This window comes from Heterodontus francisci, chromosome 4 (genome assembly GCF_036365525.1).
Source record: "Heterodontus francisci isolate sHetFra1 chromosome 4, sHetFra1.hap1, whole genome shotgun sequence".
Taxonomy (NCBI): Eukaryota; Metazoa; Chordata; class Chondrichthyes; order Heterodontiformes; family Heterodontidae; genus Heterodontus; species Heterodontus francisci.
In genome coordinates, this window is record NC_090374.1 from 158134046 (window position 1) to 158157940 (window position 23895).

A 23895-nucleotide genomic window follows, 5' to 3' on the forward strand; every position below is an offset into this window, starting at 1 on the left:
GCATTGTGCACCCTCTTCTCCTGCAAAGACAAAAGAGAGAGAGAGATAAGGCAATAATTATATCACCAATTCCAGCAGCTTATTTCAATGAGATGCTGCATTTATCAGTGCTACCAGCTCCTCAGGAGCGCCAGGTTTTTGAGCCTTTCTCATGGGTCAGAAATTAGCCTGGCACACATTTCTCCCATATTCAGGCACCCTGCACCCTCGGGATGCTCAGCTGGTGTGTCTGCTGGTGGCTGCAGACCTGGAGGTCTGTCATCTAGGCGACGCATTGCACTCACCTTGTCAGAATGAAGGTCATTGTGCTCTGCCACCTCCAGCCAGGCCTGCTTGGTCCAGCTGGATGGTCTTCTCCTGCCATTCTCCAGGGACAAGATATCACGATTAACTCTCACCACCTCCAGCAGCACCTGAAGGCCAGCATCACTGAACCTTGGGGCTGCCCTGCCACAGGTGTCTATCCTCTGTCCTTTCCTGCTCCTTTCTCCCTGCTATAGCGTTTTAATACACAATATTATCACACTCACGAAGGGAACAGTGATGAAATATGAAATGAACTGCAAGAATTATGAAATAAAAGTCAACTGTTGAACTGAACTACAAGAAAATGGACACATTTGCGTCACAGGCAAAATGGAGCAGAGGTCAGTTCAATAGACATGTTTGTTGAAGACAAAACACATTTTACATCTCTGAATTAGGTTTGGGGAAAACACATTCAAATGGAAAATAGCCCATTCCATGCTAATAACTCATATCTGCAGGAATGAAGCGAACAAAGACTTTTACAGACAGACTGACTCCAAAACCAAGGTCAAAATAATAGGCGTGAAGTAACACCTATTCATCAGAATGGACCAGATTCATATGCCATCATGTACCAATGGCTCCCATATCCTGGAATATTGTATGAATCACCCCAGGGTAGGGAGTGCTTAGTTAAGTGACCAACACCATTACCTGACAAGTTTCTGCCTTAAAAGTTATATCTCTGGAGAGAGAGAGAGAGGCAGAACAGCCAGAGAAGGTATTTTCCAGCCAGAACAGCTATGAAATAGTTCCAGCTAAGCAGAAGCCCTGCTGATATCATCTTTTAACCATTGCAGCAGAGAAATTGCAAGATGACTTTGGAACTCCCCATCTGTGAAAGTGAACCAGGATTTCCATCATTGACTTCAGATTGTGGCTTAACCACAAGAAGACTGTGTCACTTCATCCTTTTCAAGTTAACAAACATTCAGGTCTGCACCGTTGAAAGATTTCCTTCTGAAAAGCTTCAAAAGGTTTTCTTAAAGCAATGAACTCTTTTACCACAATTAAATTCTAACTGCACGCTACCAGTCTTTTCATGTGTGTGTGTGTGAATACATGACTGGGTGAGGTTGTGAACATTTTTGAGATATTATGCAAAATAAATATTTATCTTTCTTTTTTAACCTATGAGAAAATCTGTAATTTGTCTATTTATTTGACCCTTAAAACACTTAGGGACTAAAACGCTATTTTTAAAACATTATCAGCGGTCTTGGTGAGACCACATCTGGTCTGCAAATTTAAGAAAGGATATACTTGCATTGGAGACAGTACAGCAATGGTTCACTAAATTGTTCCGTAGGATGAGGGGCTTGTCCTATAATGAGAGGTTGAGTAAATTGGGCCTATATTCTCTGGAGTTTAGAAGAATGAAAGGCGATTTCATACAAGGTTCTGAAGGGGCTGGATAGGGTAGAAGCTGAGAGATTGTTCCTGTTGATTGGGGACTCTAAAACACAGGGCACAGTCTCAAGATAAGGGGCCGATCATTTAGGACTGAGATTAGGAGAAATTACTTCACTCAAAGGGTTGTGAATCTTGGGAATTCTCCACCGCAGAGGGTTGTGGATACCCCTTCGTTGAATATATTTAAGGCTGGGATAGACAGATTTTTGGTCTCTCAGAGAATCAAGGTATATGGCGAGCAGACAGGAAAGTGGAATTGAAGCCTAAGGTCAGCCACGATCATACTGAACCGCAGAGCAGGCTTGATGGGCCATATGGTCTACTCCTGCTCCGATTTCTTGTGTTCTTGTGTGATATACTGGCCACAGAGGGAGTGCAACGGAGGTTCACCAAACTGATTCCTCGGATTGAAGAATTGTCCTATGAGGAGAAATTGAAGAAACTGGCCCTGTCTCTCTCGAGTTTAGAAAAAGGACAGGTGATCTCATTGAAGCATACGAAATTCTTACAGGGTTCAACAAATTGATACAGGAAGGATGTTTACCCTGGCTGGGGTGGGGGGGGGGGGGGTGGTCTAGAACCAAAGGATACCGTCTCAGAATAAGAGGTAGGTCATTTAGGACTGAGATGAGGAGGAATTTCTTCACTTAGATGATAGTGAATCTTTGGAATTCTCCACCCCAGAGGGCTGTGGAGGCTCAGTCATTGAGGATATTTAAGACAGAGATCGATAGATGTCTAGATATTAAAGATATCAAGGGATATGGAAATAGTGTGGGAAAATGGCGTCGAGGTAGAAGATCAACCATGATCTGGCTGAATGGCGGAGCAGGCTTGACGGGCCGAATGGTCTACACCTGTTCAAAAACGGGTGTAAAGATAAGCCCAGCAACTACAGGTAGTGGGGAAACATCTAAAAAGAATAATTCGGGACAAAATTAATAGTCACATGGACAAGTGCAGGTTAAAGAAAACCAGCATGGATTTCTTAAGGGAAAAATCATGTTTCAATAACTTGCTGGAGTTTCTTTTAGGAGGTGACAGAGAGGGTTGATGAGGGAAGTTCAGTTGATGTGGTGTACATGGACTTTCAAAAGGCGTTTGATACAGTGTCACACAACAGACTTGTGAGCAAAGTTATAGCTCATGGAATAAAAGGGATGGTAGCAACATGGATATGGAATTGACTGAGTAACAGGAAACAAAGCACAGTGGTTAATGGATGTTTTTTGGGCTGGAGGAAGGTTTGTAGTGGAGTTCCCCAGGGGTCTGTGTTGGGACCCTTGCTTTTCCTGATATATATTAATGACCTAGACCTTGGTGTACGGGGCACAATGTCAAAGTTTGTGGATGATACGAAACTTGGAAGCATTGTGAACTGTGAGGAGGATAGTGTAGAACTCACAAAGGACATTGACAAGTTGGTGGAATGGGCAGACAGGTGGCAGATGAAGTTCAATGCAGAGAAATATGGACTGATTCATTTTGGTAGGAAGAACATGGAGAGACAATATAAATAAAGGGTACAATTCTAAAGGGGGTGCTGGAGCAGAGGGACCTGGGTGTATATGTGCATAAGTCATTGAAGGTGGCAGGACAGGTTGAGAGCGCAGTTAATAAAACATACAGTATCATGGGCTTTATTAATATAGACATAGAGTACAAGAGCAAGGAAGTTCTGCTGAATTTGTATTTGACCCTAGTTCGGCGTCAGCTGGAGTATTGCGTCCGGTTCTGGGAACTACACTCTAAGAAAGATGTGAGGACATTGCAGGGAGTACAGAAAAGATTCACAAGAATGGTTCCAGGGATGAGGAACTTCAGTAATGAAGATGGATTGTGCTAGAAGTTAAGACTGTTTTCCTTGAAGGCTGAGTGGTGATTAGATAGAGGTATTCAAAATCATGAGAGGTTTGGACAGAGTAGATAGAGAGAAACTATTCCCACTCGTGAAATGATCAAGAATAAGAGGGCACAGATTTAAAATAATTAACAAAAGAAGCAAAAGTGACATAAGGAAAAACTTTGTCGCGCAGCAAGTGGTTAAGGTCTGGAATGCACTGCCTGAAAGTGTGGTGGAGGCAGGTTCAATTGGAGCATTCAAAAGGGAATTAGACAGTTATATTAGAAGGAAGAACGTGCGGGGTTATGGGGAGAAGGGGGGTGGGGATTGTGTTATGAAGATGTTTCCATGTTATAATATTTTTTGAGGACTTGTGGGTAAAAGTCTCTGGAACTATCTGAGGAGCTGCTGAACATGCGTTTTTGTTTTGAAAGGTCACTGGAAGGACCTGAGATTTTTGTTTTAAAACAACCCTTACTGGATGTCATATGTCTTAAGCTAAATAAACAGCATTAGCCTTTGTGACTAGAGGGAGTTGTTTACTGAGAAGTGACATGTCAAGATTTATGGTGGTCAAGAGTTGGTTTCATTTTGGATATTGTTTTGAGTCAGTTGGGGATCAGCCTGCTAAGAGAGAAGACATCAGTTCATCCTGCTCCATTTCTTTGAGAAACCCTGAGAATCCATTGTGGTAGCTGAAACTCCTGATGCCACATTTCTCCTGTAAAGCCTGCCAGACTAATCCTCGATGTCACCTGAAAAGCACTGCTCCAAAAGATCCCAGTGACAGCCGTCTATGTGTATTTGGGATGCCAGAGTAAAGGGACAATTGATATAATTCCATATCTTCTCCTTTTCCTTCAAGAATTAACAAGTATTTGGCCAAAGTATTTTTTTCATCTTTTGGTAAAGAGATCCCTGCGGTGAAAACTTCTTTATTTTTTCTTTAACCTGTGTGTGTGTGTGTTGGGCGAATTTAGAAGGGATCTTTCATATTTCAATCTGTGTGTTAATGCTTTGCATCTTCACTGAATAAGTCTTGTTTTATAATAAATGGATAATTCTGTTGTTAATTTTAAAAAACCTGGTTGGTGGATTTTATTCTGAAATAAAAATAGAGTACATAATTGGCTGTATCAGGTAACTGGGTAAACATTTAAGTATATGTTGTGACCAGTGGAGAAATAGAACTAGAGAAAGACTGTGCACTCCTCCAGCCTTGGTCATAACATATAATTGGGGCTCTGTGTGGAATACCCCAAAACCGATGGCATGCAATTTTAAGTCAGCTAATAATAATTGACAAGGGAAAAAGAAAACACCAGGCTTCTTGTGCATTAGCATAATGTTTACACTACTGGAATAGCTTTGTCAGTTGCTACGACCTTTCTGGAGAGGGAGGATTTATCCCCGAATGATTTGAAAAACTTAATCAAAGCTAGGCTGAAAAATTGGCAGAAAAGTTGGAGTTAGAGTTAAAACCAGGGTCTAACAAAGCAGACATAATTGAAGTAATAGCACAACATTTGAAATTGGAAGAAGGAAAAGGCAATCCAGATGATAATTCAGTTGATTTGGCTAGAAACCAGTTGCAGATGAAGCTGCTTGAACAGGAAAGAGAATTGGCAATGAAGAAACTTGAACTTGAAAGAAAAGCACTTCAAATAGAAGAAAATAGAAAAGAAAGGGCATTTCAAAGGGAAAAAGAGAGGCAGGAGAGAGAAAGGGAGCAAGAAAGGGAATTTGAATTTTAAAAGCTGGAACTAAAACAGAACTCCAGTGAAAGTTCTGAGGAGGAAGATTCTGACTTCAACCCAGGACCCAGTGGGGAGCTTTTCAAATTTCTGCAAGCCCTCCCAAAGTTTGAGGAAAGGGATATAGAAGCATTTTTCATTTCTTTTGAAAAGATAGCCAGGCAGATGAAGTGGCCGAAGGAAAGCTGGACACTGCTCATGCAAAGAAGGTTGATAGGCAGAGCTCATGAAGTATATGCCATGCTTTCTGAGGAGGCTTCTGCAGATTATGATATGGCAAAAAAGGCTATTCTCACTGCTTGTGAGTTAGTCCCTGAAGCTTACAGGCAGAAATTTCGGAACCTCCAGAACCAACTGTAGGATCAGAATTCCTCCCCCACCCCCCAACTGGACTTTAAAACTGGACTTTGTGGAGTATGGGGAAGGAACCCCAACCCCCACGGACAATAGTACTGTAAATGAGAGCCAAACCTCAACACAAAGCACACAGAAGCAGGCTGCATTCCAATGGGTCAATTTCAAACATTCCAACATCACAACAGAACTGATACTGTTAAAGGACTGGTATTTGATACATTAACATAACAGTAACACAGGATAACTGCCATCATGTTAAGGGAGGCCATTGTTACAACTAACTGGCCCCAGACCACTGCATTCACTCCTGTCAAGACAGGACAGAAACGTTTTTCATGGATATCAGCTTTGGAGCCTGGATTACCTCACCTTGGTGCAGTTCATTGTTCTCAGGCATGGAAATCACATCAGCACTAAATGGATCTGTCTGGACCAGGCAGGTAACAGAGGAAAGAGATTAAAAGGTGCTAAGTGCTGACCATCCAGCAGGATGACTTCAGGAGATGTGTTTATGATACTTCAATAAGGATCATCATAAAAAGGACAATATCGAAGGGTTTGGCCCCGCAGTTATGTGAAGAAGGACGGGGACTGGTCATCTCAGGTCCAGGCCTACAATCAACACTGGTAATGACCAGCCATGTGGGTGATTGTAAGTTTTTCGGTCAAATCTTGAAGGAGTTTGTACTGTGGGGGCTGCAGTCAGAAGAAGGGTCAAAGTTGGTCATCTTGACTCAGGACCTACAATCAACACCGGGACCGACCAGCCATGTGGGTGAGTGTAAGTGTTTTTAACCAAATCATAGTGATCTTGATCTGAGGGATTAGGACAAAAGCGTAGTGTTTTTGCCCGTATTTGTGTTCAGCCAATTTGTAGTGATATTGGTCTGAGGGTTTGCGACAAAGCAGAGTGTTTTGCCCGTAATTGTGGTTCAACCAAATCGTACTGATCTTGGTCTGAGGGTTTCGGGACAAAAGCGTAGTGTTTTTGCCTGAAATTTGTAAGTTTGAGCCAAATCGTAGTGACTTTGTTTTGGGTAACTGGGAAGTGAAGAGCCAAGTCGTAGTGACTTTGTTTTGGGTAACTGGGAACAGTGGTCAAATCGCTGAAGGGTTCAGCTGAGAATTGGGGTGTAAATTTTAAGTTACTGCAGGAGGCTTTGTACTGAGGACAATTTTGTCTTATTTCTGTTTCAACTAACCATGGAGGTGTCTGTATTAGGGATATTATTAGATTCAATAAAACAACAATTCATGGTTAAGTCAAACCCTGTGTGGTGTGCAATTTTGTTCTTGTAATTCCTAAAGTCCATGCACTGTAGTAAGGGGGTACAGGAATGGAACCTCTTACACAACCTAGGAAGACTTGAGAGGGTAGAGCAAATTAACTTTGATTGTTGGATGCGGGCACTAAAGGTAGAGGCCACGTATGAGACCCTTAGTGAAATAATTCTCCTGGAAGAATTTAAAAATTCACTCCACCTGTTAGTAAGAACCCATGTAGAGAACCAGAAGGTTTCAACAGCCAGACAGGCAACTGAGATCGCAGATGATTACAAGCTTGTTTTTTTGAAATGCGTTCATGGGATGTGGACATCGTTGGCTAAAACAGCACTTATTACCCATCACTAATTGCCCTTGAGAAGGTGGTGGTGAGCCCAAACCCTTTGTCTGTCATGCCCACAAACCCAAGAAGGATAGAAGGTGGGAGGGTGAAAGGAAGGCAAGTAGCCAGGGACAAGAAGTGATAGCTGGGAACGCCCCGGGATCTCCTCCTCAGGCCAGAAAGGAAGATGCTGAGGGTGGAAATGAGGTCCAAAAGCCTAAGTATTTCCACTGCCACAAGGTGAGACACCTTCATGCAGAATACTAGAAGTTGTGGGGTAAACCTATGGTACTTATTGGGGTACACAAGGCCAATGCAGAGTAAGGGGCCGTGACCGAGAGTATAACAGAACAAGCTGTAGCTCTGAGTGCAGCTGTAAGGCCAAGTACTGTGTGAATCAAGACAACATTGTAGCCTATCAGTTCCACATACTGTCGACATGCAAGTATTATCTAATACTGCATAGTTGAACAAATCTGCAACTAACACATTCATCATGGGACTAAAACTCCTTGTGATTAGGACAATTTGTTCAGATTCATCATTACCTTCCTCTTCTGCCTCAGAATTCTCTATGTCATGTGTTATTTTGAGGACTCTGCCTCATTACCTTGGTCATAATGATACTTTGAGTCATATCTGAAGAAACTGTTCCTTGGGCATTCCTGGGATTCATTTGCCTATTATTGCTGTTCCAATTCTGCCTTCCGCTGTAATAATCAGACCTGCTAAAGGTGCTTTTCTCCCCATTCCTCCTGTCTTTAATTCTTCCATTGTACTTATGCCTGCGTCCAGTAGCTGGAACATTTGGAAATCCAGTAAACATTGAGTCCTCCATTCTTTGCTCACTGCAGAATGCTCTGGTTTTTCTACCAGGGCTGCAGGAAATGATTGTTTCCCCAGGAATTTCTTTAAGGCAGCAAGCATCTGATCTAACAGAGAGTCTTTTTCCAGGAACCGAAGCCCAGTTAGAACCAGGGGCCTGTACATATGCAACACCCTAGCACAATCTAGCAATTTAAATGCTGGCACTGAACCAGGGATCTCCAAATTGAATTTCCTCAATCTTCTATACAGTCTGTTAAACTCCATTGAATAACCATCTGTTTTCCAAAATCTATCAAAGTCTGACCATACCTCATACGCATTCAATAGGTCATCTTTCTTGTAGATTTCATCCACAAATTCCAACAGTAGATCCAAGTGAAATAGAAGAAAATGGATACATTTATGCCAGAGACAAAATGGAGTAGAGATCAGGTGACCCCTGTTAAATTCCAGAAATCTTGTTGTGGAAGGATAATGCTGGAGCCTGTCTTTACTCAGTTTCACAGTTATTGTACAGAATAAAAGGATTACAAGCATGTAGCTCCTTACTCAAAAACCTTCACCAGTTTTCCTCCTGAAAAGCTTCAAAAAGTTTTCTTAAAGCAATGAACTATTTTCCCACAACTGGACTCTAACTGCATGCTATCACTCTATTCTATCTTTTCATGTGTGTGTGTGTGTTATTGTATAAAATAAATATTTATCTTCCTTTTATAACCTATGAAAAAACTTATTGTTTGTCTATTTATTTGACCCTTAAAACACTCAGGGACTAAAACACAATTTTTAAAACACAATCTGCTATCAGTGCTCAAGTAAGACCCCAATTAATACCCTCCACCTGCATATAATTAAACAATTGACACAATTAACAGATTAACAACCCTCCTGTACCGTTCAATAGATATGTTTGTCTGTTGAAGACGAAACATATTATACATGTCTGGATTAGGTTTAGGGAAAACAAATTAAAATGGAAAATAGCCCATTTCATGCTAATAACTCATATCTGTAGGAATGGAACTAACAAAGGCTTTTGCAGACAGACTGACTCCGAAGCCAAGGCAAAATAATAGGTGTGAAATAACAGCTATTTATCTGAATGGCCCACATTCAGATGCTATAATGTAACAATGGGTCCCATATCCTGGAACCTTGTATGAATCAACCCAGGGGAGAGAGCACTTAGTCACCTGACCAACACCCCAACTTGACGATTTTCTACCTTAAAAGTTATCTCTCTGGAGAGAGTGGCAGAACAGCCAGAGGTCTTTTTCAGCCAGAACAGCTGTGAGACAGATCCAGCTAAGCAGGAGCTCTACTCACGCCATCTTTTAACTATTATAACAGATAAATTGCAAGGTAACTTTGGAACTCCCCATCTGCGAAAGTGAACCAGGATTTCCACCATCAACTTCAGATTGAGGCTTAACCACAAGAAGCCTGCAACACTTCATACTTTTCAAGATAATAAACTTTCAGGCTTGCATCATTGAAAGATTTCCTCCTGAAAAGCTTCAAAAAGTTTTCTTAAAGCAATGAACTATTTTCCCACAACTGGACTCTAACTGCATGCTACCACTCTATTCTATCTTTTCGTGTGTGTGTGTGTGTTATTGTATAAAATAAATATTTATCTTCCTTTTATAACCTATGAAAAAACTTATTGTTTGTCTATTTATTTGACCCTTAAAACACTCAGGGACTAAAACACAATTTTTAAAAAACAATCTGCAGCCAGTTCAAAGGTGAAAACCACAACACCCACAACACTTCCCACCTGTCCACAACAACATGTACACAATAATGGCTGCCATCAACCTTTTAAATCAGACCTGCGCATTCATCCTCCTGCCTTCTTCCTATGCCCACTGCACTTAATTGGCCAGCAAATCTGCCCTCCAGCTAATTAGAACCAACCTCTGGGAAAATCACATACCATGACTGCTTCCCCCTCAGAGTGGAAATGGGACCCGAAATGCTGCCAATGCCAGGGTGCCGAGTTCAAAATTAAAATCCAGCCCTTGGAGTCAGTTATTCCTTTCTTTCTTTAATCATAAGATCATAAGAACTAGGAGCAGGAGTAGGCCGTCCGGCCCCTCGAGCCTGCTCCGCCATTCAATAAGATCATGGCTGATCTTTTCGTGGACTCAGATTCACTTACCCGCGCTCTCACCGTCTCCCTTAATTCCTTTATTGTTCAAAAAGATATCTACCTTAGCTTTTAAAATGTTTACTGAAGAAGCGTCAACTACTTCACTGGGCAAGGAATTCCATAGATTAACAACCCTCTGGGTGAAGAAGTTCCTTCTTAATTCAGTCCTAAATCTGCTCCCTCTAATCTTGAGGCTATGCCCTCTTGTCCTAGCTTCACCTGCCAGTGGAAACATTCTCTCTACTTGTATCTTATCTATTCCCTTCATAATTTTATATGTTTCTATAAGATCCTCCCTCATTCTTCTGAATTCCAATGAATATAATCCCAATCTACTCAGTCTCTCCTCATAAGCCAACCCCCTCAACTCCGGAATCAACCTTGTGAACCTCCTCTGCACCCTCTCCAGTGTCAGTACATCCTTTCTCAAGTAAGGAGACCAAAACTGCACACAGTACTCCAGGTGCGGCCTCACCAGTACCCTATACAGCTGCAACATAACCTCTCTGCTTTTAAACTCAATCCCTTTAGCAATGAAGGACAAAATTCCATTTGCCTTCCTAATTACTTGCTGTACCTGTAGACCAACCTTCTGCGATTCATGCACAAGGACACCCTGGTCCCTCTGCATAGCAGCATGCTGCAACTTTTTACCATTCAAGTTATAATCCTTTTTACTGTTACTCCTACCGAAATGAATGATTTCACATTTATTAACATTGTATTCCATCTGCCAGACCTTTGCCCACTCACTCAATGTATCTATGTTCCTCTGCAAAGTTTCACAGTCATCTGCGCACTTTGCTCTGCCACTCATCTTAGTGTCATCTGCAAACTTTGATACCCTACACGTGGTCCCCAACTCCAAATCATCTATATAAATTGTAAATAATTGCGGTCCCAACACCGATCCCTGAGGCACACCACTAGTGACTGATTGCCAACCAGAATAGCACTCATTTATCTCCACTCTCTGCTTCCTGTTAGTCAACCAATCCTCTATCCATGCTAATACTTTAACCCTAACGCCATGCATCCTTATCTTATGCAGCAGCCTCTTGTGCGGCACCTTGTCGAAGGCCTTTTGGAAATCTAGGTACACCGCATCCACTGGGTCCCCATTGTCCACCTTGCTCGTAATGTCATCATAGAATTCCAAAAGATTTGTCAAGCATGACCTGCCCTTCATGAACCCATGCTGCGTCTGCCCAACGGGACAATTTCTATCGAGATGCCCTGCTATTTCTTCCTTGATAATAGACTCAAGCATCTTCCCCACTACAGAGGTTAAGCTAACCGGTCTATAATTCCCCATCTTTTGTCTACCTCCCTTTTTAAACAGTGGCGTCACATCTGCTGTTTTCCAATCTGCTGGGACTACCCCAGAGTCCAGCGAATTTTGGAAAATTACCGCCAGTGCACCTGCTATTTCTCCCGCCATCTCTTTTAGTACCCTGGGATGCATTCCATCAGGGCCAGGAGAGTTATCAATCCTTAGCTCCATTAGCTTGCCGAACACTACCTCTTCCGTAATAATGATTGTTTCCAGGTCCTCACCTACGTTCGTCTCTTTGTCAATTACTGGCATGTTATTAATGTCCTCCACTGTGAAGACCGATACAAAATACCTCTTCAATGCCTCGGCCATTTCATCATATCCCATAACTAAATTCCCCTTCTCATCCTCTAAAGGACCAACATTTACTTTAGCTACTAGCTAAATTAAGTCAAAATTAACCTTTAAAACCCAGACTTCCAATAGTATCATCTGTTGTACTTTTCTAAATCTTGTTCTCTAGGCCTTTGTCACGCAGCTTGGATTTTCAAGATCTAACTAAAACTTAGACCTTTTCATCAAGTAACTGAGACAGCAGAGGAGTGGAGGGGAGAAACATTTCGTTAAACAGAACTAAATTGTCTTGCTATTTTAACCCCATTTTTTGGTGTAATCTCTGTGCTAAATTCAGAAAGATTGGATTTAGAGCTAAATCTGTAAACTTGGGAGCTCTATGTGCCAAGGATCAAGCTTGTGACTTCTTTAACTTTTGAAGCATTCAAAATGGATATCCTGGCACTTCCTCTGATGTAGCCACTTAAATGCTCTCAACAGAGGGTGAAAATAGCACCTGGAGCCTACCCAAGATCATGTTATGGGTTAAAATTGGGAAAATCAGTCAGGGTCACACTGGGTCACTACGAAGTGCATTCCTGGTTCTATTTTAGCATTAAAACCAATTGAGAGAAAAAAAACTACACCACAATATCTTGAAGATGGTTTACATTGGTCTCAGATATTGCAACAAACTAAGTGCATACATTTCAAAGGACATTTACCAAAAGCCATCTTCCTGCATAGGGGGAGATAGTGGCATAGTGACAATGACACTGAACTCGTAATCCAGAGGCCTAGGCTAATATCCTTGCGACATAGGTTTAAATCCCACCATTGTAGCTGGTGAAATTTAAATTCAATTAGTTAATTAAAAACATCTGGAATTGAACGCCAGTCTCAGTAATGGTGCCATGAAACTATCCCTGGTTCACTGCTGTCCTTACCTGATCTGGCCAACATGTGACTCCAGACCCACAGCAATGTGGTTGGTTTTTAACTGCCCTCTGAAATGGTCTAGCAAGCTACTCAGTTGCCAAGGGCAATTAGGGAGGGGCAACAAATGCTGGCCTTGCCAGTGTTGCGCACATCCCATGAAAGAATAAAAAAAAGGTTTGCTATTTAATACAGACATTAAGTCAAATAATATCAGCTTACCACACCACCTTTTTTTTATCTCTCTTGTATACTTTATATTGTCAATTAAAATTCTAATTACACACTCATAACACAGTGATACACAATTAAAAGGTTGAAAATCTTACCTAAAATCTCACTGTAGTATGAATCCCATTCCCCCCAAAATGTGGAGGAGATAATCCTGAATGATGTAAGAGAGCATATTTTCTATTCGTTGTGTGAAGGTCATTGAGCTGTTGAGCTCTGACAAGGTAGCGGGTACATATGAAGGAGGGGTTGGCAATTGCCCACAGTGTCTCTCCAGTGTAAAAGCTGGGGAGAATCTTAGAGTATAAACAAAAGGAATCTTAAGCTGTAAAACCAGCAGTTCCGCTTCAACAACTACTGGATCAGCAAGGATAACATCGTACTGCGATTGTCTCAATTTTTCCATTAACTCTTCATTCCTCAACACAGCACTGCAGAATTGCCTGTTAGTCATGATGATGTCGGCCATAATGACTTTAATTCTTTCATAGAACTTCCATGAAGACAGGTAGGGCTTGTTAGCGGGAATGAATCTAGAAGAATCACTCGACACTCAGGTCTGCTCCAATGTCAAACAGTTTATTTAGTTACGCCAGCGGGGAGCAGGTCACTGGTCTGTCCAGATGCCTCTCCACCGAACAAAGGAAAATCATCCATACTTATACATTTTTCAAACAGTTACTCAACCCATCCTGGCTGGACATGATCCAATCATAACGGTTATTGATTACATACATTATACATATTACCAATTAGATTGCTCATTAGGCATCATGTGGCTACGTGATCAGCTCATGCAAGCCCCCTGATCATCTTGTGATGTTTCCCAGACCCCCTTATCAACTATCCTTGAGTCTTCACAATGAATCCTTCTACCTTTATCAAACTTGCATTCCTGATTGCTTCGTGCAGTCTGCAGTTACACAAAGCAACTGTCTTATACACTGATATGAGGGGCCTCCTTGGTCAGCCTAACTGTCTGGGTCTCACGGTACCATTCCCAGGGATATGACTTAGCCAATCTTGTTCCCACAATGCCTTGGATGAGTACTCCATTTTGTAACAATATGTGGCTATACTTTCAACTTGTATATATATATATATATATATATATATATTCACTAGGATTATATGAATCTACTTACTCAAATAACATTTAAACTGTATGATATTTACTGCAGATGCCTCTGCACTTGGGAATACCCTACAACAGGCTTATCATACATCCATAACTTTAGCAAGTCATCAATCATTTCCTCTACTTTGTTTTGTCCAAATGGAACCTGCACGATTTCAGTCTTCATGCTTTCTGGCTGATCGCGTAGCCTGAAGACAGAAGCTCTAGACAGCAGAGCTGTCACATTACGACCCTGTTTAATCAGTTCCTCAATGATATGTTTTGCATTCAGCCAGTGGCTGGTTTCCATCGGCCAGACAAGCACGCTGCCGCAAAGAGAGGACCCAGTCCAAGTCATCAGAAGGAACAAGAAGCTTTGATACATGCCCGCCGATGTTGTCATTGCTGTGCTGAAAAAGTCTGAATTGTTCTCTCGGTCTCACTTGTAATTTAGCAATTCGGTAACCACAGGGCGTGTCTGAATACCAAATGCGAAGCCTGCCAGTAAAAAAACAAAGCTGAACACTTGATGCAGAGCACAGTCATTGAACGTACTTCAAAATAAATCCGGATTAATGAACTTTATGCAGGACACACGGCACTTTGTTATTTTGTTGTCGCGGTATCCAGTTTTTTTAGCCTTTTCGTGTTAATGGTGTGAGAAACATAGCCCACTTGATAATAATTTACACCAAGTCAAACTCTGAAGAAGTAAGTTTATTTAACGTTCTTGCAAGATCGGGTGTCCTACAAGCAGGCACACCGATCAACATACAATACAAATCCATTTGTCCACGCCTTTATTTTACATTATTGGTTATAACGTATTATGACACTAACCTATCCTATGGTTGCTACAGTCTCCTCCTCTGTTTACTTCTCTCCCTACTCTAACTTTCTAACCCCTGACTCTTGTTTTTGTTTTACCTTATTTGGCTCTCCATTCTTTTGCAAGCCTCCTGTGTGTGTGTTAACTTGCAGCTGTCAGTTACTCATTCACTACATCCTTTGTTCTAACTCTTGCTGTTTTTCTTTTCTCTGCATAAGCACAATTTTTAACTGCCGTACTGTCTCAAGTTCTTTACTCACATCCCCTTATCAGTTCCCTTGTTCAGTGATTTCATTATGTTGTGTAGAAATGACTTCTTGGTAATTTTCCACAAGCTGTAGATACAACATTTCAGTATTTTTTATTCTTACAATGGTTGCACATTTCCTCTGTTATAACATGCTGCCTGAAGTGTTTGCAAGTGGTTGTGAGTTGAACACTATGTGAATGATTGGTAGGATTTCCTTTGCATTCATATCTATTAAATTCGGAATGAAAGGAGGGAGTGAGAGTGGTTCTCGGTTACCAATTCAAGTGATAGCCATTGATCAGATTTAATCCTACCCGATATGTTGGCAAGATAACCTTTACTGTTCAGAAACTTCTGGGGAGTATTGTTTCTCATTCGTACGGAAGTGGAAGCTATGCAACAAAATTCAAAGCTAAGAATTCGAATGGGACAAGTTGACGGCAAACAGAATTTACCCACAAGGGCATTGATCAACCCCATTAGCTCGATTCAGGTGTGCAGGGCACAGGAAATCAGGTGCCCCCCAACCCCAACCTCAACCTTAACCTTAATCCCGTTAGTCCATTTTCTTGACTTTATTGAGCACTGTCATGATGTGGGTAAATTGGTACTCAAAGACTAGAGGGGGCCTTGTACAAGCATATATGTTTCATTCCAATCATAAAATAAGCTACAATACAAGAAATAAGGAGTTAAATACAAAGGTTAGATTTATAGTATAGTAAAATAAGAAAAATACAACCTGTCAGCGTCTACAAGGTTTGGTGATCAGTTTTCAAATAGCCATGTGGTAACACATGACTGTGTCCAGTCTCACTCCAAGCATATTCTAGGCTTTACATCTTCCTTAAATACATTAAATCACTCATTCCAATATGGGAACTTGAGCCTGCTTTTGTTCCTGTAGGTCAATAGATTTCAACATTTCCCTAGTCCAAGCAGCCTCCGAACCACTCCCATACACCCCACAATAGCCAGCAGTTCCTGTACTATGACCTCATAATATAAGATTGAAGGGGTTAAGTAGAAACAAGTTGAGTTTTAGAAAAGCATCTCAGGAGAATTGAACAGTCAGGCTGAGAAAAGAAAGAAACATGCTGCTAGGGTAAAGGACAAGATTAGGGTACAAATGTTGGAGCCGAGACCTCGAGGCCACTGTTTCCGTGGAAGGTTGGTGTAATGGGAAACAAAGAGGTAATAAGCTCGGCATGGAACCATCTGGTATGAGTATTGATAAGGCTGAGGATGTGTGTTCATTTTGAACACATTGTATGATAAGAATGGTATATAAATTTGTGCTCCTGAATGTAAAGTTAGAGTATTACCTTGGAATACCCGAGGTGGTGTCTCTCCCTGCGTACGCTTGAATAAATCAATTGAACTTGTACCTGAGTCTCCTCGTGTGGTGGTTGAATTGTCCCACAACAGTTTGGCGTAGTTGGCAGGATACTTGCATCGGACCATCGGAGCAGCACTGCAAACGGGTGAATATATTTATTTACCACCTATAGTTAGCGTAGTAAAGGTCCAAGTGAAGGTCCGGTCGAGTATTCAAAGAATCTGAAGGAGGACTCAGGACAGGAGACGCACTGGGTAAGGAGGCAGAAGGTGGGACAGTAAGTCCGACACCATGCAGAGGTCAGAACCATTTACCGTAAGGTGTACGAAACATGAAGCCGCGCTTGTCGGGAGAGACAAAGGGGGAAAGGGGACCACGCTGGGTGACCTCAGGAAGCTAACATGTCAGATAAGAAGTTGAGTAACAAAATGTTTTCCAACTGGGGTCCGCATGACGAGGTTTATGGCAGAGCAGCATAAAAAGACTATGTTTTTAGTGAAATTTTAAGTGAGTAAAAACAAGTCGCCGTGTCTTTGTTCAGGACTACACGAATGTGTACTGTGGAGTTGAGTTGTTAACTCTTTGTTACCCGGCTTTAATGTTGAAAGCATGAGTCTGTGGTTCTATTTTTATACATATATTTTGTGGGAACCTTGAGTCATGTTTTGGGTGTGAACTAGTTGAACCTAGTGTGTGTTCATTTCAATCAGGACGGGGAATTTGACACAGATTTTGGTACTTTGAATTCATAACCCATTACAGGAATCAATTTTCTAAGTTTGGAATTGAATAGTGTGAAAATGAGTGTGTTCATTTCAATTTAAGATTGTGCACCCAGGAATGGGATACAAAATTGAATTATATTTTAAGTTAAAGTTTTATTTTTATTTTAAAGGTTGGTTTTGCAACTGTGAAAAGGCAATGAACAATTTGCTAAGAGATAAGCTTCAGCCTTGAAGGCCTGAGGATGTCTGGCAGGAATCCAATTTGAAGTTTAAAACACTGCTTTAATTGAACCAAAGTTCAAAATCCGTTCTTGTTTTTTGCAGTTTAAATTTAGGACATGTCTTATTGACTGTTTTTAAGTAGTAAATGTCAGGAATTGGATATTGTTTTAAGGGAGAGAAGGACAAACAAAGGAGATATAGGAAAGATTGGAATGTTTAAAGAATGCTAAATAACTTTTTCTTTAGTTTTTGGGCTTTATTACAGTCATTTGAAAAGATGCCTGAAGAAAAAAAATGTCGTAATGTACCTTTTCTTAAAAAAAACCATGTGATATTCTGTATGTAGTTAGTAAGTATTATAAGTTAATAAGTCTGAATTAAGTTTATACTATTAAGGTTAACTAACCTGTTAAGTTGTGGTGGCCACAATTAACTTTTAAGTTTATTTTGTCAAGTCGAGGGAGTCTTTAATTACAAAAGATGCTAAAAGTTTGGAAACAATTGGAGTTTAATCTAAAATGCTGTCTTCTCTAATGGAGAATGCTTTCCTTTGAAGTTGATAATGTTACTAAAGATTTTGTTGTTTTAAACCCTCAGGATACCAAAAGAAAAAAAACAGTTTAACATGGAGTTTTGTTCTTTTTCAATCAAGAAAGTTTGTTCTAAAAGTTAGGTAAAGTGATGCATCTGAGAATGTTTGGCTCCACTCCTTCGAGACAAGCAAAGAAATTATCCCCGCTGCAGCTTGGACATTATTACATTTTAAATTTCTAAACTGACATATAATTGGACAAATTAACCCATTGAGTCTCCGGACAGAGTCACAATATATTCTTTGTGTTTCTTAAGAAGGTGACGGTAGGCTCCAAGGCCACATGAGAACTGAGGCCACAGCAAGAGATCCAGCAGCTTTAAGAATTTAAGAACATAACTGCAGACAACAAATGTCACAGCATCTGTTATCTATGAGACAAAGTGCTTGAGAAGGAGAGATAGTTGCAAGCACTTCTGTCGTTAATGTAAAAAAAATGCAACACCACCAAGTCCGGGCATAAGAAATTGGAATCGATAAATAAAATTAAATTGATATGAGTGGTTATTTAAAGTACTCAAAGGGAAATTTATCTGACATTTAATAGGATAATCAAAGTTTAGAAAACCGAAAAAACAGTCCAGGTGGTTCCTAAGTATCAAAATGAAAGTTTCTTTTGGGGAGATATTAAATGGAACATTAATAAAACCTGTCACTCCAGCAACACTGTTATTTAAATTTGGAATAATTTGAGATGTCGAAAATCCAGTGTAATTTAGCCTGTTACTTTTCAGAAATTAAAATGTCATCTAAGATAGAGGGAAAAAAAATAAACAAAATATGGTAATGTCTGGAATCAAATGGGAATGTTTGATTTCTGTTTTAAAGAATTATGACTGTACTTTTTCTCCAGGACTCATGAATGAAATAGAATTATAATTAATGGGAATTGGCAATTAGATCTGACTGATGCAGGAGCTAATCAGAATTCAAACTATCTAATTAATATAGTGTAGAATTTCCAAGAAGCCTAGACCTTTCTAGTGAAAGTCAAGAAAGTGTAGATGAGACTGGTACTTTGATAGTTTTCTCTTGGAGATATTGGTATCCTTGCCTATGAGTTTTTTTTAAAGAGAGCTACATTTGAAAGTCAGGCCATGATCCGAGACATCTGGACCCTGCAGGGGGGAGGTAAACAAAGATCTCAGACAGACATCACCAGCTCCCCCCCACACCACTCCACACCCTCCCCCTCCACCCCGCCCCTGACATTTGATCTTTTGATAAGGTCACCTGAGAGTTGAGAATGTGTGGCATGATATTGTAATACCGGTGTAAGTATGCAGATGTGATTTGTTACATGTAGAATCACTGAACTAATGACAGGAAGGGTGATGAGACTGTCAAGGTTTGTTGTAGCAGGTAGTGAGGAAATAGGACCCGCGAGAGAAAGGGTTAAAAGATTGGTAAAAGAGCTGTGCAAACAATTGCATGAGCTAAAACAGGAGGTCAGAGATCAGCAGATAATACAGGATATAGAAACAGACATGAAGGAGGAACAGGCGAAGGTGCCTAGTGTAGGAGAAAAAGTAATGGTAAAGGTAATGCCTGAGAAACCTGGATTCGTGCCTAGGTGGATAGGACACTACAAGGTAATAACGACAAGCGACACCTGTGCCTGTATGGACATTAGAGGGAAGGGACACTGGAAACACTGGACGCAACTGAAACATGTAACTGACTGATTTTGTTTTGCAGAATTTAATCAAAACTGACCAGTGGAAGGCTCATTATATCTTACAGAATGCTATTCACAATATTGATGCTCCCGGGACTGAGAATCGGCAAAGGTTCAACCTGTCAAGCGACAAACAGATCATATCACAATAGCTCAACAGACCTCAAGATCATAGGGATCAACGAACAGAACACCGACGCTAAGAACACAATTAACGGACCCCTCCTTGCCCAACACTAAACCCTGGGCCAGAGAACGGGCTAGTATTGACAAAAACTAGTAAGACTTAGTATGATAATGTACACCATGAGCTGGTACTCACTGTCCTAAACATTTCTGACATTAAATTACCTCAGTGGTGCCTGGTGGAAACCTGGACATTGTATGAGGCTTTGGTAAAACAAGTAATAATGCAGGCATCTTGGGTCAATGCTGGGGGGGCGCGACCAAGGGGAGCTCCGTCACTCAGGGGAGGTACCGATGAAACCGTAGTCTACTGAATGATGCTGCCACATTATTTAATACTGAAACTTCAGTCATAAATTTGATTGACTTGGCTTCAGTGGATCAAAAGGTCCAGACGCTAAGCATCCAACTTAAAGTAATCCTCAGACAGAGACAAAAGATCCAGAGCAGACAGCTCGGTGCGGGTCAAACCCTGACATGGACAGTTCAAGATTTGGTGATAGTGCTTGAGAGTCACGCATGGACCATTAATGAATTAATTGGCGAGGGGCGTAACATAAAGGCCTGCTCAGGTCGGGAGAAAGAACCTGACCCGAACCCAACTGATCCACAGCGGACTCGAGCCCGACCCAGCCCGAGTCCCTCCAATTTCGCCCCGCGCCCGACCCAACCTGAGCCCGACCCCGACTCGACCATCCCTTTACATACCTTCCGACTGGGAAGCTTCACAAAGCGCATGCATGATGGACGTCACCTGCTCACTGCGCAGACTCAGTTTCGTCCCGGACTCCCAGCTCAGATAAGTTTTTTATTTTTACTACTTACCGGCAGAGTACTTACCGTGTGTGTCCGGCCAGACCCAACCCGAGCCTGAAACCCGGACCTGGAAGAGGGGCCCGACCCAAACCCAACACGTTATTGGGTCCAGTCGGGTTCGGGTTGGGTAGCAGGCCTTTAGCGTAACATCTCAGAGGATGCGGTTAGGAACGATGTCTGCAGCACTTATGGATCTTGGATGCTTGAGCAGACTCGGGCGAGCTTGAGACAGCTACATGAGGGTGAAGTTCTCCTGTGGATATTAAATACCCACAAATCTAACTTGTCCCATCACCAGAACCAGAACCATTGCCAGTTCAGAGGTTTAACACATGTGTATAAAACTGTTGAGAAATGTATTGTCAATAACAGCCTATTGATAGGTGTGGTCTTGGCAATCCCGGTGATACCAGAATCAATTGTTACAGCCAGGTGGGCAATGTATCTAGGGGTCTTTTGCTGTCTTCACCTTGCAGTCTTATTGTAACAGGGTTTAATTTTAATTTTAAACACACAGTGTTTTGAGCTCCCCTTTTTGTGACTCCTTGTTCACAGTTTTCCAATTATAAGACAAAGAAACCAATTCACACAGGCTTTCTTAGGTTCAAAGAAGAAAGCTGAAATTTTATTTAAACTTGAACTTTAATACAGTTCACGCCTACGGATATACGACATGCCCACCCGAGCATGCACATGTGATACACACATGCAAATAGAGACAAAAAAGAGAAGAAAAGAAAAGGTGGAACTGTTTGAGGCACGATCTAGTTATGGTGCTTCGAGCTCAATGTAATCCTTTTGGAAGTAGTCTTGCTTTTCGTTGGGGACCAGTATTCGTCTTAAACCTTGTTCACATAGGAGACTGTTTCCTCTTTGAGTTTACGTATCTTCACAAGATTCAGTTCCGTGGGAAAGAGATGGAGGCAGGCAGACAGGAGAGGAGGTGTTCTCAGTCTATGAGCACACGGCGTTCTCTGTTCAAATCCTTTTGTTGGGAGTTCAAATTCAAAAAAAACTACCAGGTTGCCCAGCAGGCTAGTCCTGTGACTAGCTTCTTATATGGAACAGTCTCTTCAATCTACTTTGTTGGAAGTTCAAATTCTCTGCAACAGTCAAAGTCATGTGACTAAAACTGGCCTGACCACTTCTGTGTATTGGAGAAGCAACTGCTGGGTCCCCATCATTTCAACATTGTCTGGTACTATATAAATGTTCTTTCAGTCAGGGCTTGCAATTTTAAGTTTTTGTTCATGTGGTGAAATAATGTGTGTCTCAGTCTTGGCAGGTCGGGGGTTTGCCTGACACCTCCACACCCAGGAGAATGAAATGTGATTTGAAGAAAACGGCAAATTTCATAACAGAGTTTGAGAGAAATATAAGATACAGAAAGAAAACCATGCATTTCTCTCATTCATTTCCACTCATTCACCAATCTTAAAGCTCATTAAAAATGGTCTGTTCTGGGCGCCAGGACTGCATTAACTTCCCCCTTTTTTTCCCTCAGGAGAGTTAGTGGGTGGGGGTGGCGGGCGGGACTATCCTGAACTCCCTGATTCATGCAAAGACTTTTGGTTTCAGGGGATAGGAGATTCCCTTTTCCTTTGACTGTGAGGGAGGAGTCTTTATTACTCTCTCCTTTGTTCTCTGGGACACTCCTACCTGCAGGTATTGGGGAAAATTAACAGCATTCTCCTGTGATACTTCGACTCGGTGAGGCACACCCTCATGATTTCTTTGCCCCCGAGAGGTCTCTCTTTGTCTCTGCAGGTTCCTGTAAATGCTGTTTGCAACTCTGGTGGGGTGCTTCTAGAGTCTGCATTCACAGAGGAGGACGTGGGGTCTAACTTTTCACATTTTTCTGGGTCTAAATGATCAGCCCCTTATCCTGAGGCTGTGCCCCCGTGTTTTAGATTCCCTGACCAGTGGAAACAATCTCTCAGTGTCTACCCTAACCAACCCCTTCAGAACCTTGTATGTTTCAATGAGATCACCACTCATTTTTCTAAACTCCAGAGAATATAAGCCCAATTTGCCCAGCCTCTCATCATAGGACAACCGCCTCAGCACCAATTTAGTGAACCTTCGCTGTACTGCCTCCAATGCAAGTATATCCTTTCTTAAATGTGGAGACTAAAACTGCACACAGTACTCCAGATGTGGTCTCCCCAAAACCCTGTACAAGTGTAGCAAGAATTCTTTATTCCTGTACTCCAATCCCCTTGCAATAAAGGCAAACATGCCATTTGCCTTCCTAATTTCTTGCTGTACCTGCGTGTTAACTTTCTGCATTCCTTGTACGAGCATACCTGAGTCTCTTTGAACAGCAACACTTACAAGTTTCACACATTTTAAAATATATTCTCCTTTTCTACAACCGAAGTGAATAACTTCACACTTCCCTACATTATACTCCATCTGCCATCGTGTTGCCCACTCACTTAACCTGTTTATATCTCTTTACAGTCTCTCTGTGTCCTCCCCACAGCTTACCTTTCCACCTAGCTTTGTAACATCAGTAAACATAAATACATTACACGCTGTCTCTTCATCTAAGTCATTGATATAGATTGTAAATAACTGAGGACCCAGCACTGATGCTTGCAGCACTCCACTATTCACTGCCTGCCAAATTCCGTGAAGCACCGTGGGACATTTTATTACATTAAAGGCACTATATAAATATAAGTTGTTGTTAAACTTCAAGCAAACTTCAGTTTTTCAGTGCTTGAGCAGCAATTCATATCGGGAATAAATGATGCCCAGATTTAGTGGTGCGACATTAGAGATACAATTGTTCGCAATTACTTTTGGGGATAACTCCCACATCTCCCCTGCAGCCCTCCCCACCCCCAAGCCCTCTGTCTTGAGGTGGTTTAAAGCCGAGTCTTTGAGAGACAAACTTTTAATGCAAAACATCACTATGCTGTGACATTTGATGCCTGCTGATACGAACTTAAATTCCCCTCTGCCTGCATCAACATTTTTCCAGCAAAAGTTACTTCATAACTCTGAGAATCCATTGTGGCTCTGCTTAAGAATGCAATGAATTCATTTTTCAGTTCTCCATTTTCTTCTGCTACCATGAGGAAATATTTATGTT

At 41.4% G+C, this 23895-nt stretch overlaps 1 protein-coding gene and 1 long non-coding RNA gene across 2 annotated transcripts in view; one reads left to right on the forward strand and one right to left on the reverse strand.

The window, feature by feature from the left end:
- The window catches only part of ugt2a5 (UDP glucuronosyltransferase 2 family, polypeptide A5), a 131999-nt gene extending 116769 nt beyond the window's left edge, over window positions 1-15230 (reverse strand). Inside the window, exon 1 of the mRNA XM_068030455.1 lies at window positions 13140-15230. The gene's annotated coding sequence lies outside the window, so the exon portion shown is untranslated. The remainder of the gene's footprint in view (window positions 1-13139) is intronic.
- A 4349-nt stretch (window positions 15231-19579) lies between these two features.
- On the forward strand, window positions 19580-20165 carry LOC137369361 (uncharacterized). Its single transcript, XR_010974937.1, has 2 exons — window positions 19580-19707; window positions 19814-20165. It is a non-coding gene; the product is annotated as an uncharacterized lncRNA (long non-coding RNA).
- Window positions 20166-23895: the final 3730 nt, after the last annotated feature.